Source organism: Cryptomeria japonica, chromosome 9, assembly GCF_030272615.1.
Source record: "Cryptomeria japonica chromosome 9, Sugi_1.0, whole genome shotgun sequence".
NCBI lineage: Eukaryota > Viridiplantae > Streptophyta > Pinopsida > Cupressales > Cupressaceae > Cryptomeria > Cryptomeria japonica.
The window spans coordinates 423,079,979-423,097,354 of record NC_081413.1 but is presented as its reverse complement, the minus strand read 5'-3'; positions in this window follow the sequence as shown (position 1 = coordinate 423,097,354).

Genomic DNA, 17,376 nt, shown 5'->3' with positions numbered 1-17,376 from the left:
AGGATCTCATAATTCTTTTCATCTATGTACCCCTCTAATATAACATAACAAATTAGGTATAGCACTACACAGGAAGAATTAGAAGCTATAGAAGTAGAACTAGTGATCAGTCTAGAGGAAGCTGAATGGAGTAGATGATAGGGAGTCACAGAAACATCAAGATCATGTCAACAAGTGTGTCAAATACAAATGACAAATGAGCCAGAGCTTGAAGGAACTTGCAGCATTAAAGATGTTGGTATTGATACCTTCATATACTCACTAAATCACTTGTAGAAGACTCAGAAACTTCATCTGATGACTCTGATGACTCTGACAATGGTCCTATTCATGACAATATCTACTCAGCATCAAATTCTGAATCATCTAATGTAAATGATGAAAAAATTTCTACTAATCTTATTGTTGTCGTACCATGATATGACGTCTAGTCTGGCGTAGAGAACGATGCTACATGTATGTCTATTGGATTAGGTCAACTAAATATTAATGTGCACTTTAATAATCATGTTCTGACTCTTCCTTGTCTCAAGACATTTATGCAAGGTATCCTTCTGGAACTCAACTTTTTGATCCGATGTTGTGATGACAATATCGTGAATGCCCTTGAACCTATCCAGCATTTATCCTTACTACATTGAGAACTAATTGACTATACTTTACAAAACCAGCCCATGAATATACCTACTTTTGCCAATGACTATACGTTAGCTTGTTATCTCAATGCAATTGAACCTATGGACTCTTCCACCAGTGAACAGAGTGAAAACATGAATGAAATAGATATCAAGTATCTTAGTCGCAAAAATAAGAAAAAATAAAAACAAAAGATCTGATGGCGAAAACCACATTGTGGCAGTGTCAGTATCTAAAAAAAAGAAAATAAAGGACATACCTAAGGATGAAAACCTCTCTGAGGCACCTGAAGGTGAGATACTTGATATACTGCCAAGTCATTTTTTAGGAAAGGCCTTCTATATTGATCGAGCCAAGTGAGCTAGTGAACATTGGGAGTCAAGAGACACCACACATTATTCATGTAGCTCAATCACTATCAGCAGAAGAATTGAAAGATTTCACTCATCTATTTTTCAGAAAAGAAGATCAATTTTGCATGGACATAATATGATATGCCAGGCCTGGATCCTAATCTTATCATGCACCATCTTTCTATCACACCAAGAGTTAAACTAGTCAAGCAAAAACTTTGTAAGATGCACCCGCATGTGGCACTGCTAGTCAAGGCTGAACTAGAAAAACTACTAAAAGCTGGATTTATCAGAGCTATAGACTATGCAGAATAGATTTGAAACATAGTACCTATTTCAAAGGCAGACAAATCTATTAGAGTTTGCACAAACTTCAGATATCTCAACAAAGCTTGTCCAAAGGATGACTTTCCATTACCAAACATTGATATGATAGTTGATATGACTGTTGGGTATGAGATGTACTCACTAATGGATTGATTCTCTAGTTATAATCAGATCAAAATAGCTCCTGGAGATCAAGAAAAGATAGCTTTCACATGTGCGTGGGGAACCTTTTGCTAGAATATCATGCCATTTGGGCTGAAGAACATAGGAGCAACTTATCAAAGGGCAGTAACAACTATATTTCATGACATGATGCATCAAAATATGGAAGATTATGTTGATGACACTTTAGTAAAGACTATGAAGAGATCCATGCATATTCAAGAGCTAGGCCCTATACTCGACAGAATGGAAAAATTCAAACTCTGGCTAAATCCAAAAAAGTGTGCATTCGGAGTGACATTTGGTAAACTACTCGACTACATTATTTCAAAGAAGGGAATCGAGGTCGATCCTGAGAAAGTCCAAGCTATAATGGAAATTCCTCCTCCAAAGAACATCAGTCAAATGAGAAGTCTACAGGAACGTCTCCAATCCATTAGATGCTTCATTTCTCAGCTAGCAGACAAAGCTCAACCTTTCACAAAAGTATTGAGGAAAGGAGTAATATACAACTGGGATCAGGAATGTGAACGACATCTTTAGCAAATCAAAGAGTACTTGTCCAATCCACCAATATTGATGCCACCAATTCAGGGTAAACCATTGATCTTATACATATCAGCAACTGATTCATCACTGGGGGCACTTCTAGCACAACAGGATGAAAATAAAAAGGAGTGAGCTATATATTACATCAATAGAACATTGGTGTCTTGTGAAATGAACTACACTATAATAGAAAAAGCATGTTTGGCATTAGTCTTTGCATCACAAAAATTGAGACACTACGTGTTAGCACAATTAGTCAAGTTGGTGGCTAAAATTGCTCCCCTCAAATATCTTCTCAGCAAAGCAACACTTACAGGAAGATTTGCAAAATGGGTCATGGTCCTAATACAGTTTGATATTGAATATATGGAACACAAAGCCATAAAAGGATAGGTAATTGCTGATCAAATTGTGAAGCTCCGCTTGAAGACACTCAACCATTGCATATAGAGTTTCTAGATGAATCAATAATGCACCTTAATCAACAACCCTAGAAGATGTTCTTCGATGGGTCTTTTACTCAAAATGGTTCCAAAGCTGGAATACTATTTATTACTCCTCAGAAGTATTCAATCCCAAAGTCTTGTAAGATTTTTTTCCCTTGCATAAACAAGATTGCATAATATGAAGCTTTGGTAAATGGGATAAAACTAGATATTCAATGGAAGGTTGCAGAATTACACATTTATGGAGATTCTCAGCTAATCATCAATCAAATCAATGATACATATCAGACTCAAGCTGAGAAACTGATGCCTTATAAGAGAATGGTTGATGATCTTAAGAATTATTTTTCTTTTGTATCATTCCAACAGATTCCCAGATCTACAAACAGAGCAATAGATGCTATGGACACCTTGGCATTTATACCTGAGTTACAAGAATCCAATTTTTGCTTTGAATTCCTGGTAGAAGAGTTACATTACCCCGCCTATGATTCTCCTGAGACCCAAATAGTTTGTTCTATTATTGGACAAGACTCATCTTGATACAACCACATTTACTCTTATCTACGAGACCAAATTATCCCTAAAAATCTTACTCGTAATGAGAAAAGAAACCTAGCCCGAAATGCTTCGCGGTATGTTATCATTGCTAACGATATATTTAGACGAGGTCTAGATGGTACATTACTTAGGTGTCTAGAAACTAAAGAATCTAAACGTACATTATCGGAAGTCCATGAAGGTATTTGTGGATCTCATTCGAACGGTCTTACTTTACCTCAGAAACTACTACGAGCTGGCTACTATTGGCCAGACATAGAGAAAGATGTCATTAAATTTGATAAGACTTGTGAGAAATGTCAGCTACATGGGAACCTCATACATGCTCCAACAAGGGATCTCGTTCCCTTCACTATACATTGGCCTTTTTAGCAATGGGCCTTTGATATCATTGATCAGATATATCTAGCATCCTCTAACGGACATAAATTTATCACATCTGCCACTGAGTATTTCACTAAGTGGGTAGAAGCGGTTCCACTCATCAAAGCAATTGGTAAACAAGTAGCCTTGTTTATCCTAAACTATATCATCTGCAGGTATGGGATACCTTTGTCCATCATGACTGATAATGGAGGATAGTTAAAGAATAAAGATCTAGATGAGCTCTATGAGAAATTCAAAATTAAACAACACTGGTTATCAGTATATTACCCTCAAGGTAATGGACAAGTCGAGGCATCTAACAAAAACCTATTGACTATCTTGCATAGAATAGTGAAAAAATTTGGGAAGGATTGGCATCTGCAGCTCAATCCTGCACTATGGGCTTATAGAACAAGTATCAAAACACCTACTAGGGCTACACCTTTCTCTTTGGTGTATGGGTCCGAAGAAGTATTAGCTATTGAAGTGGAAATACCATCTCTAAGAGTTTATTTGCAAGGTCTTGTTACTAATGAAGACTATAGAATATCTAGATTGCAAGAACTTGAATTGTTGGATGAGCGTCGGCAAGTGGCATTTGATAATCTCAGATTATATCAAAAGAGAATGTCCAGAGGATATAACAAGAAAGTTAGACCAAGATATTTTTAGGTTGGTGACCTAGTTTTGAGAGAAAATCCCAAAAATCAAAAGTTTGAACCCAACTGGCTGGGTCCCTACATCGTTACTGCAGTCTTCAGCTCTGGTGCCTATCAACTCTCAACATTGGAAGGAGAATAGCTCTGCGAACCGACTAACACCATCCACTCAAAGAAATTCTTCACTTAGCATTCTCTGCTCCAGCAACCTGTACAGCTGAAAATATCCTGAAAAAATCAATCAAAAAAATAATAAAAAGTCCTGAAAAAAAAAAAAATTGAAAAAAGAGAGAAAATGCCCTGGTGAAAACCTAGTAAACAAGCACCTTGGTAAAAAAAAAAAAGGAATCTCTACCAAGCAGGTGAAAACCTGGTAAACAGGCACCTCTTGTAGTCAAGCGCTCCATCTATCAACGCAACATTGGCATTCCTGCTTTCCTGCATCTTTGCTTTCGCTTATACATATTTTATAGTCACTTCTGTGACATCTTGGTTCGTTGGAACCCTCATGGCTTGAAACTGATCAACATTGTAGTCTTAGGTTTAATCAACAAAGCACATTACATGTCCTAAGTAGTATCAACCAAGTCATCTTTTCATCAATGAAATCTGGTCGTCCACTCCGAGTCAGTCACCTATCTCCTGACTACTAAAGAGTTTTATCACTGAGCTAACAAGGAAAACAACATAACGAAAAAACAAACACTAAACAGTTTGAGCTATGCATGAAAATTTTCTTTGTGTGTTGTCTTTTATATTGGTTTTCGATTATTATCCCTCTAAGTAACTCAAGGAATTCTATCGTGACTAAGAGGAGCAAGGATTGGGGGCATAATATTTTTTGTTTTCTGCTTGTCGGAATGATCCCAATGATCTAGAAACATCTAATCAGTTGGGTGTTTGTGATAATAGTTTTCACATCAAGGTGAAATCACCACACATACCTCGACTCTGCTTATTTGAATGCTACAGGGAGGTCCACATCATTTCTTTGTTTGTTTTGAGGAAATTTCTTTATGATGCAATTTGGGTCCTTGCGAAATCTATCCAAGGATATGAACGAAAAAGGGTCATTGCGTACACGATAATTAAATTTGCACATGAAAAGAAAGGAACTCTAATCTGCCTGTTATGTTCGTTATGCTCAGTGATGAATCTTAAGCATTTAAAATCCAGTAACTAGGTTTAGGTTGCATCTCATTTTGCATTTCATTCTGTATTTTGTGAATTTAGAGTGATTTCGGTATGATAATAATGATCTCTTTATCTTCTGAATGAGAGCTGGAAGCATCATCATTTCTTAGCTAAGTGGTCTATTTTTCGTCATTTCTCTGATTGAGTACTTGTGTTTTGAGATGTTAGCTGCATACATAAACATCTTACATAGATTCATATATTTCATATTACTCATTTACATTCATCTTATTGCATAGAAAAATATAAATTTTTGCTTTACTCATTACTCATTCTCATTCATCTATTTGCATGTGAAAAGAAACAAATATAAACATTCATATTCATTCGCATTACATACATCCATACTGAAAATAAATGCATACATATAGAATAAAGCATATAGAAAGCATCTCATAATTGAATCAACAAGTACAATGAAGTCAAATCAGATCTTGTAATAATATATATCGTATAAAGTCTCAGAGTACAAAATGATTTCAACTGACATATACAAGCTCTCATCGAAGCAAGAATTGTATAGGCTACAAAAAAATGGGTGTGTCCACAAAAAATATCAGAGCTACAAAAAAGAATATCTAGCTCTAGGCCTCTCCCTCATCACCAGGTGGAGGAGGAGGAGCCTGCTGACCGGGATCCTGCCTAGGTGCCCGAGCTCCCTCTGATCATGCCATGTATTGTGAGTAGGGTACAACCTATTGTGCAACTAGAACTGCTACGTTGTAAGCTGCAACATAGTAAGCCGCCCTACTCATCTGGTGGAGAACCTCCTACTGCAAGGCATTTCGCTCTGCCCTCATAGTTGTGACCTGGTGGTCTCTCTCAGCTCTAAGCTTTGGTAGTTGTCGGTCTCACTCCGCCAGCTGAGTTTGTGCCACTGTCAACTGTGACTACAGATCCACTAGACGTGCTCTCATCGATCATCCTACATCGACCCCCTGCTCTCTCATAGGCTCTCCACCCCCATCTCCACCTCTGGTTCCACCTTGCTCCTCTCACCTCTGTTAGACCTATCTCAAAGCTACTCGCTCCTCCTCAGCTCCACCTGACCTTACACCTATACTCCCTAGGGATCTGCCCTCACCCCTCTGCTGTCCAACCCTAGTTGGAACCTTGTTGCTACTAGCATTAGGATCACCACTTGCCCGCCTCAGAGCCTCGGCTCTCTATACCTGACCCTGTCCATGTCCCTGTGCGGAGGCATCATCCTTAATCTCCTCAATCCGAGGTGCCTGCTCTGGTGGATTAGTGTATCTAGGGAAAGGGTGTTACTAGAACCAATCCCTGTACTAGGGCAATACCCCCGCATCCGCAACATCATCCATATAGTCCCACCAGATTCCCTGTAATCCATTCAACTACTACATACCCAAGGCATAAGATAACCTTGGTGCCCATCCCTGCCTCTCCTCATCAGCATATCTCGTGTATGTTGTGAACTCCTGTGAGATCCCTTGAGGCCTACCATACTGCCTCATCACTCGCGAAACCACGGATTTCTCAACCACAGTCTATGATCTGTCGATGAGTGGGCGCATAACAAATAGATCCCTACATACAATCCTCTCGTCATCCCATGGCTCTAAGCCCCTATAAGGTCTCCTTCAAATATCACATGGCAAGTGAATTACTCAATATTAATTAAATATTTATTTAATTAATTGAATCATTCCAAGAAAATCATTTTGATCAATTATCCTATTTAATTTATTAAATATCCTTGCATATTTAATTAATTAATAAATTTGTCATTTAATCATGCAAAAAAGGAATTAATTTATTACAAAAGAGGAATTAATCACAAAGCAAGAGTTGAAATGAAAATAAAACAAAAATAAGAAATCAAACTTGAGATATTATTTATTTTTCTAAATTGAGAACTTGAAATTAGAAAAGCAATTAATTGAATTATTGATCATTCTCTAAAATTGGAACTCAAAGCTTTTCAAAAAGAAGTTCAGTTGCATTGAAAATACTTTTTTCTTGAATAAATCAAAGAATTATCACAAATGCATGTAATTAATTTAAATTTTATTTCTAATGCAACTTGAACTTCTTATTTGAATGCATTTCAATTAAACTATAATTGGAATCTATCTCAAGGTTAACTGAACATGATTTCTCAATTATTTTCAATTAATCCTAAATCGAGCTTTTTCATCATCTCTCTTGTAATTCTCTATAAATTCAGCCTTTAGCTCTTATTCAATTTACCCAAGAGATTTTTGAGAACACGCTTGGAGATTATTATTACATTGACTTTTGCTCTGGAGTCATTGAATATATTATGCCTTTTTTATATTATTTGCATCCATATTTAGTTTATCCATTATTGCTTGAATCCATATTGCTTGAATTCGTTAATTGTTTGAATCTTTCATCCATCTTGCATCCATTTAGCTTAATATCATGCTCACATAGATTAAATCCTTCATCTTGGTGTAGTCTAGTCACTGGTATTGCTTATAAAAATCTGAGAGCAATCTTTTACTCGCATCTTTTAGAAGGCAAATGCTTGATTTATTATGGTTTTATTATTCATGTTTATATTTGTCTAACCATACATGTAATGACTTAATTGAAGTTTTGTGTCTTGTAGATACAGATTCTTATTCCACTTTTCACACACACATTTCTAGTGCCCACCATGGGGCTAAAGACTACATTTTTCGACCTCCAAGACTAACTTTTTTTTGTTATTTTTCGAGTTATTGACTTTTCGGATTTTCGGTCGTACAGTCTCTACATCATATCGTACGAAATTTATCACAGGCTGAAATGACAAATTGCAAGTGTTGTACGAGCAGGAATACTGTATCGTACGATATGGTAAACTCTGTCGTACGACTCTATATTTTTCTCGTTAAAAAGGTAAAAAAGCAAATTTCATGATTTTGGTTTTCTGTTCAAACTGATTATACTGACGACTGACCCAGGTTGTTTATCTATCTATCTTAGAATTTTTTACAGCATAATTAGTATTTTGTAGAACAATTGTTGAAGAATATGCTTGTCACACAAAGACAATATGACTACTGATTCGTTGTCTTTGCAGGTTGCCTGAGGAGAATCGACCAAACATCATGTATTCTTTAAATTCATTTTTACGCACCTAAATTGCTATTTGGTTAAAGAACAAATCTATATTTCATGTTTTTAGAAAATTCTAAGAGGTAGGAGAGTATTCTCTTGTCTTTTTCTAGACAATCAGAAATCCAGACCCTTGAGGCTTTTTCTTTGTTTGAGATTTGTACATCTTTAGTAGGCCTGCCCTCCTGACGAGCTTAAAAACTCTTAAAGTCGTTACGATTGGTGTGAGGGTAATGACCTAAGTGGGAACGTCTAAACGCCAAGTACTTCAACCCACTATAAAATAAACATGATTTGAAGAAAATCAAGTCAACGGCAGTGCTCGGGAATAGCTCTCCTTAGTACCTTCGGGTATATTAAACCTTGGTTTTCAAGGCTAGGAGACCTCTTAATTGAGTTTATACCTCAACGTGCCAAACAGACCCCTTACTAGATCCAATTAAAATTAGAAGATACTCGGTTCACCTCCGAAAGGGAGAAAATCTTTGTGCAAGAGAGATAGTAACTCTCCCAAGATACTTGTCATTCCATGCCCCCATTAGCATTTGGAGTTGGATAATACGGTGTTGAGAATCCATTGCATGAGACTCAGCAATCGTATTCTGATTAGCTATTGGGTGTGTACCTGAGTCTACAAGAAAAGGTTTTCTTCTCTCACCAAATTCCGTAGGGCTTGCATGTTGTGATTGGAGTTACTATTCATACTACAAGTTTTCTGTGTTTTCATCCCTCAAACTAAAACTGGAATACCAAAATTGGAGAAAACAAGAAACAACTCAGAGATCAAAAACTTTGTCTGTGTCAAAACTAGTTCATCTTAAGTTGAAATTCTGTCCAAAACTAGTCTATCCTAGTCAAAAATCGGTCCATCTCAGAATTGGTCATACTCAGCTATTGAAAAACTCATAATTTTTGTCTCTATCATGTTAACAGTCATAAGAATCTAATCATTTATCATTCTGCCTCCTATCCTATGTCGTACGAGTCTGATAATTTGTCATCTAAGCTCAATCCTCTATTGTACAAAATCCAACAGTCTGTTGTCTGAAGCTAAATCTTGTGTCATACGATACATAATTGCACTAAATATTTTGTCATTATGGACATACCCATTTGTCATATGGTACTAGGCAACAACTCGTACAAAACAAAACTGTTGTCATCCTGAAGCTATTAAATTGTCATCTGACTCAGTAAATCCTATCATATGAATCTCTAGTTTTTTTAGTACAGAGCAGTCAAACTTGCCTAAAGCAGTCTACAATGAACATAGTACGTGTTATCATCATCCTAAGCATAAACAAATCAATATAGTGTACCTCTTCCATTTGTATTGCACGATTTGGTCGATCATCTTTTAGCTAGTTCAATCAACTACCTATCAAACCTAAGTCACTTAGATAATGTCTTATACAGGATAGATCATTCCTAAAACTAGACCAATCTTAGTCACTACTCTCGAATCAACTTAGATAAATGTCTTATATAGGATAGATCTTTCCTAAAACCAGACTAAATCTTAGTTACTTCTCTCAAACAATACATTAACTGAACAGCTAGCTCTGAAATTGATCTTGACCTTTGCGTCACAAACAGCTTTAGGTCACACTAATCCATAAAAATTCCTACTCAAACCAAGAGTTCTCGTATGAAAGAAGCCAAAGGAAAAGGACAATCCTTCACATATCAAGATAACCCATACTACATGAAGGACCTACTCACTAACAAACCTTCGTCATCAAGGGTACTAGTTTTTGATGAACCTGAATCTCCTACTATACATGAGACAGAATACAATAACAAAGACAACCTTAGTATTCACGAAACCGATAATGACTCATAATCAAGTGAAGCTAAAGAAGACACTAAAACTCCAGAAAAAGATATTCATGACTGTCAAAAGGATAAAGACTTCTGAAAAATGATGAAAGCAATCTTGGATAGAGAAAAGGAAGACTATTTCTTAGAATTAGGAAAACAAGGTGCCAAACTTCCTACTAGATATGATGTTCAGACACTCGTTACTAAAAAGGAAGAATCACCTATACTCGAAGTACATAGACAATTACAAGCCTTACAGACTAAGATCACAGAACTGAAGAATAAGGATAAGTCCCCCAAACAATATTCTTTGGAAACAATATGCCCCTTTCCATTTGACAAGAATCTATACATGCCTCCATTTCCTTCATGAGTTAAGATCCCAAAATTTGACAAATATGATGGTACCTCAGATCCTCAAGATTGTGTCAGGGAATTTTGTGCTGCCTGTATGGAATTCATGCATGATCAAATGTATCTCATGCAACTTTTCCCAAGGAGTTTGGGAGGACAAGCCATGGAATGGTTCTCAAGTCTACCTAAAGGAATAAAAAATGTTTGAAGAACTAATCCAGCTATTTTTACAACAATACTCATACAAAATTCGACATCATGTGACTATGATCAAGCTTTGAAATACTAAACACAAAATAGGGGAGGCTTTTCTCACCTTCCTCCAACATTGGAGAAAGATGTTCTCTAGGTATTCATGACCTATCCCAGATTCTGAGAAAATGGATATATTTGTCAATAACTTGGTTCCAGAACTGAAATATAGTATCCAAATGCATGTACACCCATCATTTAACAAAATGGTAGATAATGTTATTCAAATGGAAGATGTGCTCATAAAGAAGGGGGATATCTCACCTTGGAAAGAAACACAACCAAGATCTAGCTCTAAAGAGAAGAACAAGTATTGGAAATTTGGCAAAGATAACAACAAGAATGTTGTTAATGACAGAGTAGTAGACACTATTAAAACCAACTCAAAGCCCATGATATTCAACTTGGTTAGTGCCACACAAGCACTCAAAGCTATTGAACCTGTAGCAGAAAATCCTCCGAAGAAAACAAAAGAATGGTTCAAAGAGAAACCTTGGCTTTCCAAACCTAAGCATGATTTCACTCCTCTCGAAGAATCATATGAATCTGCTTTCAAGACTCTATTGGAAAATAGCCTGATAACACTACCAGATAAATCCAGACCATATGATCATGAAATCAAACCAAAATAGTGGAGAGAAAATGAATATTGTGACTTTCATCGGAATAAAGGTCATAACACAAACAATTGCATGAAACTCAAACATCAAATTCAAGATCTCATAGACGCTGGTAAAATTGTTGTCAGAAATCACCCGACCAATGATGATCACAAAGCATTTAAGGACCCTTTACCTGTTTATGAACAAGGTGATTCTTCAAAGACCAAAGGAGGTGCCAAAGTAAATTATACTTATACTAGCAATGACAATGCCCTCAACATGATTGAGCCTTCCCAATGTGAATATTGCAATGTGATTATAGTCCAAGATCAACCAAATGAATCACAATATGCAAGAGCTCTGACCCGTTCTCAAAAGAAAGTCACTCTCTAAGGAGCTAGTTCTTCCAACCTGTCTCAAGCAACATCAAACCTACCAGCTCTGTCAAACAAACAGAAAGAATCAACCTTGGATAAATTTAAAAGACTAACTTCAACATCATCCTCTGGATATAGCATCGTTGAACATTTGAAAAGGACAAATGCTCAAATCTCAATTTTTGAATTGCTAAAAATCTCTTCTGCTCACAAACAGATCCTAGACAAAGCATTTCTCACCACTAATGTTCCCAAAGATTTAGACATTGATCGGTTTTAGTCTATGGTGGGTCATCTAAGTTTACCTCACTATCTGACCTTCTCTGAAGAAGATGAGAACTCGCTAAATCATCCACATAACCAGTCATTGCATATTGAAGCCATGATCCATAAACACAGAATTAAACATGTTTTGATAGATGCAGGTGTAGGGTTGAATATTTGTACTTACAGTATGCTTACACAACTAGGATTCTCTGAAAATGTCATTGATCCCACCAAGAAAATAACAATTAAAGCCTATGATGAAGAAGAAAGGACCTCTAAAGGTCTGGTATCATTACTAATCAGGGTGGGACCTTTAGAAAGAGATGTCATTTTCCAAGTACTTTATCTCCCTCTGTCATACAATATCTTACTGGGCAGGCCATGGATTCATGAAATGAAGGTAGTTCCATCAACATACCATCAATGGTTAAAATTTCCTTATAATGGAACAAAAGTCAGTATTCCTGCTGATACAAATATCACTTGTAATGCATTAACAAAAGGTGTTGATACTTTTGTGCCTCATAATAGGGCAGTCTCTACAAATGAAAGTCCAAAAGCTCTGATGAAAGACTTGGAAAAGAAATTGAAGATTACAAATATCAGCATGGATGGCTACAAGATAGAACCGGTACTCTCATTAGTTTCTCTCCCTCCGTCACCAAAATAGTTGGGCAAACCATTAGAGGCTATGAGAACATATACTTCAACTCTGAATGTCATATATGATGGTCTTTTTGTACAGTCTTCTACTTCCTTGGCAGATAAAATAGAAGAGGATGTTGTGCTTAACTAGATTTTCAAGGAAGATAGTCAAAACAAGGAAGTACAACATTGGGAGATTTCCCCAACCCAATATGGTCCTGGCTACAAAATGATCCAACGCATGGGATATTCAGGTACTGGTCCTCTGGGAAAACAAAAAGAGGGTATCATTAAACCGATTTAGCTACAAACAAAGACCATAAATGATAAAGTTGGACTGGGATACAATCCAGGAAACACATCAAACAAAAGACATGCTTCTAAGACTAAGTGGAAGAAAAAGACACTCCCTTTAGCATTACCAAAAGTAAACACTCAACAACTTCAAGAAGGCTATGAAACATAACAAGAGGAACTAGCAATCAAGAGAGAAAAAATAGTCAGTGCTCAAGTTTCGATGGTATCAGCTACAATACTACAAGAAGTAACAGTCCCAGAAGATATGAAAGAAGAAGTAGAATGGTTCAGGGAAATGTTTACACCATTGAAAATTACAGTCACGTACACTGGTAGGCAACAAGTAGAAGATTCAGATACTGACTCAATTGAGTATGAATAGGGCTCAAATCACCTCTCAGATACATCCACTACAGAAACTCCACAAGAGTCTACTAGTACCACGGATGATACTCAAGAACTGGTGTGCATAAAACTAAAGAAGGAAATACAAGAAATTAGAAAAAAGAGACAAGCAAACTATGAACAAGGACTAAAGGAAGGAAGAATACCAAAAAGATTTTCATCTATGTACCCCTCTAATAAAATAGAACAAATCAGGTATAGCACTACACAGGAAGAATTGGAAGCAACAGAAGTAGAACCAGTCATCAGTCTAGAGGAAGTTGAATGGAGTAGATGATAGGGAGTCACAGAAACATCAAGATCATGTCAACAAGTGTGTCAAATACAAATGACAAATGAGCCAGAGCTTGAAGGAACTTGCAGCATTAAAGATGTTGGTGTTGATACCATACATATACTCACTAAATCACTTGAAGAAGACTCGAAAACTTCATCTGATGACTCTGATGACTCTGACAACAGTCCTATTTGTAGACACCTAAAAATGTCTCATTGATCATGTACTCATTATTCCTCTAATTGATTAAATAATTCTTTAATTATTTAATTAAGTTAATTAATCGTATTCTTCTAATTTCGTATTTCCTCATAATCTTACTAATTATTCTATTTCCTATTCTATCATCATTTAATCATTTTAATCATTTTCTAAATATTAATTAAATATTTATTATTTAATTAATTTTGATTAATTCCCCAATTTAAATAATCTTTATTATTTAAATTAATTAATTCTAAATTTCTATCTCTAATCATCTAATCATTCAACCCTCTTCTACATATTAATTAAATATTAATTATTTAATTAATTTGGATTTAATCCTTTCAATTAAATAGTCTTTATTATTTCCATTTTTAAATAATTAAATAGTTTCTTTAAATTATTTAATTAACTAATTAATTCTTCCATTTCTAAAATAATAAAATGCTTTCTTTAAATTATTTAATTAACTAATTAATTCTTTCAATTCCAAATCCCTAAATTCTAATTTCATTTAATTTCATAATTCTTCCAATTTCTTCTAAATTCAATTACATGTGCATGATTTCAAAAACCAAATTGAAAATCAAAGTCAAGTTCTAAATATATTCAAATACTAAATTGAATTTAAAATAAATTCAATTATTTGAATTAAAACCTCATGCAAAGATTAAATTGAAAATCTAAGTCAAAGTGCAAGCACATGCTAAATTAATTAATTGAATCATTTATCTCTCCAATCTCTATTTCCATCTTTCAGTTAGCTTTTTCTAAATTAAGCTTTCTTTTTCATCCTCTTTATTTCTTCCAATCATTCTTTTTCTTCCTCCAGTCAGCTTTTTCTCAATCAAATGACTCCATTAATCTATTCAATCTATTGAGTTTCACTCCTACAATCAGCAGTTCAACTATCAATTTGCATTTGAGCTCACTTGAGTTCCACCTCTTGATCAATCTATTCTACCTTTCAATCAATCCTCTCCAAAAATCAATAAATTGAGCATTCAATCTCCATTTTCAATAATCACGAACTTCAAATCTTTGTGTCACTTGCAGGTTACCAGTGCAATATCTGAGAGCCATCATACCACAGAGAAGAGAAGAACAATGGAAGCTAGATGCAATCTTGGAATAGGGAGTTTGATTTGAATTATTTTAATTCCTATTTGTTTGATATTGCATTATTTCATTGTCTATTTGCTAGAATTCTTTGATTAGATAGGGATTCGTGATTTCCCTTTATTTCTAATTTATCATTTTGAATAAGATGAATTTTACATATGACATTTTGGTTAACCCGACATGAATCAACAACTAATTAACTTTCTTTATTTTCTGTGTGATTTTTTTTGCAGATCGTACATATTTTTCTTTTTTTGCAGGTTGCATGAATTTTGAGACAAGATTTTTCATCTTACAGTCGTGCTTACATCGTCATGCAATCGCATAGATAGCGCTATGTATTCGACCCCTTGGGGTCACACATTCACTCTAACAGGGTTACGCAATCACTTTGTCCAAATCACGCAATCGCCCTTTTTGGATTACGCATTCGCAGGGAAAATTGTTGTCTAATTTTTTATTTTGTCTGTTATTTGATTTGTCTAGTTCTGTCTAAAATTGGGTTAATCTGGGATCAAATTGTTTCTATTTCATGATTTGATTATAATATTTTATGGCAAGAAAAGTACAGTTCAAGATTTCAGGTGCAAGAAGGACGAAACAACAAAGAAGAGAAGCCAAGCGCTATCAAAAGGTTCTCCAGGCAGAAAAATTGATACAAGATTTGGAAGAACAACTGGCCTTTGATAGATATAATAGCTTAGTTCTTTCTTATCAAGTTAAATATGATCTAATCAATATTGAATGGATGATGAGAGATTTGGCTAGGGCTTCACAATTGGTTTCGCAGGTTTATGATCGGGTTTAGTTTTCTTTTATTTTTTATTTTAATTCATTTTTTTGTCTGCCTGTCTATCACGCAATCGACTTATTAGTGCTACACAGTTGATCAGTTATGATCATGCATTCGCTTTATCAGAATTACGCATTCGCTCTGTCATAATCACGCATCTGATCTGTAAGTATCACGCAATCACATAGGTACAATTACGCATTCTCTTTTGTCAAGTTTTGAGTTTTTATTTTCTGTTAGTTTGATTTTACTACTAATCTCCTATTTACAGCCTACGGCAGATTTACATAAAGGATTAGATTAGTATTTTTCCATGCATCACCTAACACTTCATCTTTTGGTGCTTAAAATCAACAACAGTTAAAATGGACATGCATGGATAATCTCACACTTCGTTGTTTGGTGCTTAAAATAAACATGGGCTAAAATTGACATGCATGTATCTCACACATTGTCTTTTGGTGCTTAAAATCAACAAATGGTTAAAATTGACATGTATGCTTTCATATTTCGATTTGGTGTTTAAAATGGACATGGACATGCGTATTCAACACCTAAATTTGGGCTATAAAACAAGCATGAATCAAGCTGCATTAGATTAAATCATTTTTTTTTCTTAAGGTAAAGCATTTTTATCATGTTTGGGGTGGACATACTATTGCATTAACTAACTTTCCACCCTCTTTCGGGGTCTTGGGAGAAAGGAAGGAGGTGACAACGACATCCAATTTTTATTTTATTCTATGTAGTGAGGGGTATCTTTGACTGGGCATTTCATCACCCCACAGAGTTACTTCGAATTGGGATGCATTGGAGATATCATCTCTCCCAGTGTACTCTCGAGTGGATTTTTTGAGCTGCTATATAAATATACCGATCAGGTGGCTAGAGTGTTGAGTAAATTCAACATATGTGGGCGCCTTCCCTACACCGATAAGATCAATTAAAGTCTTAAGTGGCTTGTTCTGAGAATCTTTCGTTGGATCGGGATCCCTCAAAACCTAATACTACATTCAGTGATTCTGGGAGTGCGAATCGTACCCCATAGATACCCTTCATGTACCTTACACTATGAAATAGAAATCCCTTGGCTATAAGATCTTTGGATCGTCGGGGTAAGAGAGACTGGCATGCTTGAGAAGTGTGTGTCATGAAGTGGAGCCAGTGTTACCAAACTCTCTATCTATTCATTTTGTCTCGGTATTTTGTAAAGGCCTCACTTAATGGTGTCCACTTTCTAGCCTAAGATTGTATTCCATGTTTTTTTATGTATCGATGTGCTAGACCAGTATTGAGTCAGTCCTTTGTGCTATTTCAGGCCCTATGCAATGTATCTCCGAATTTTTTGAGATTGTATGAAAATTGAGTCAGTCAGCTATACATACCTCCAAGCAATTGTTCTCAGATTTGGAAAACTACACAAAAACTTGTCATATACACGAAGTTATAGAAAACAAAGTCCATTTTGAAACCAAAAAAAAGTCCTTACATACTTGTGACCCTAGGAAGTCTTTTGCATAGTCCCACTTACATCTTCATTATCATCCTAAGTATTTTTCATACTCCCACTTGCATCCTCATTATTATCCTAAGTATTTTTAATAGTCCCACTTACAT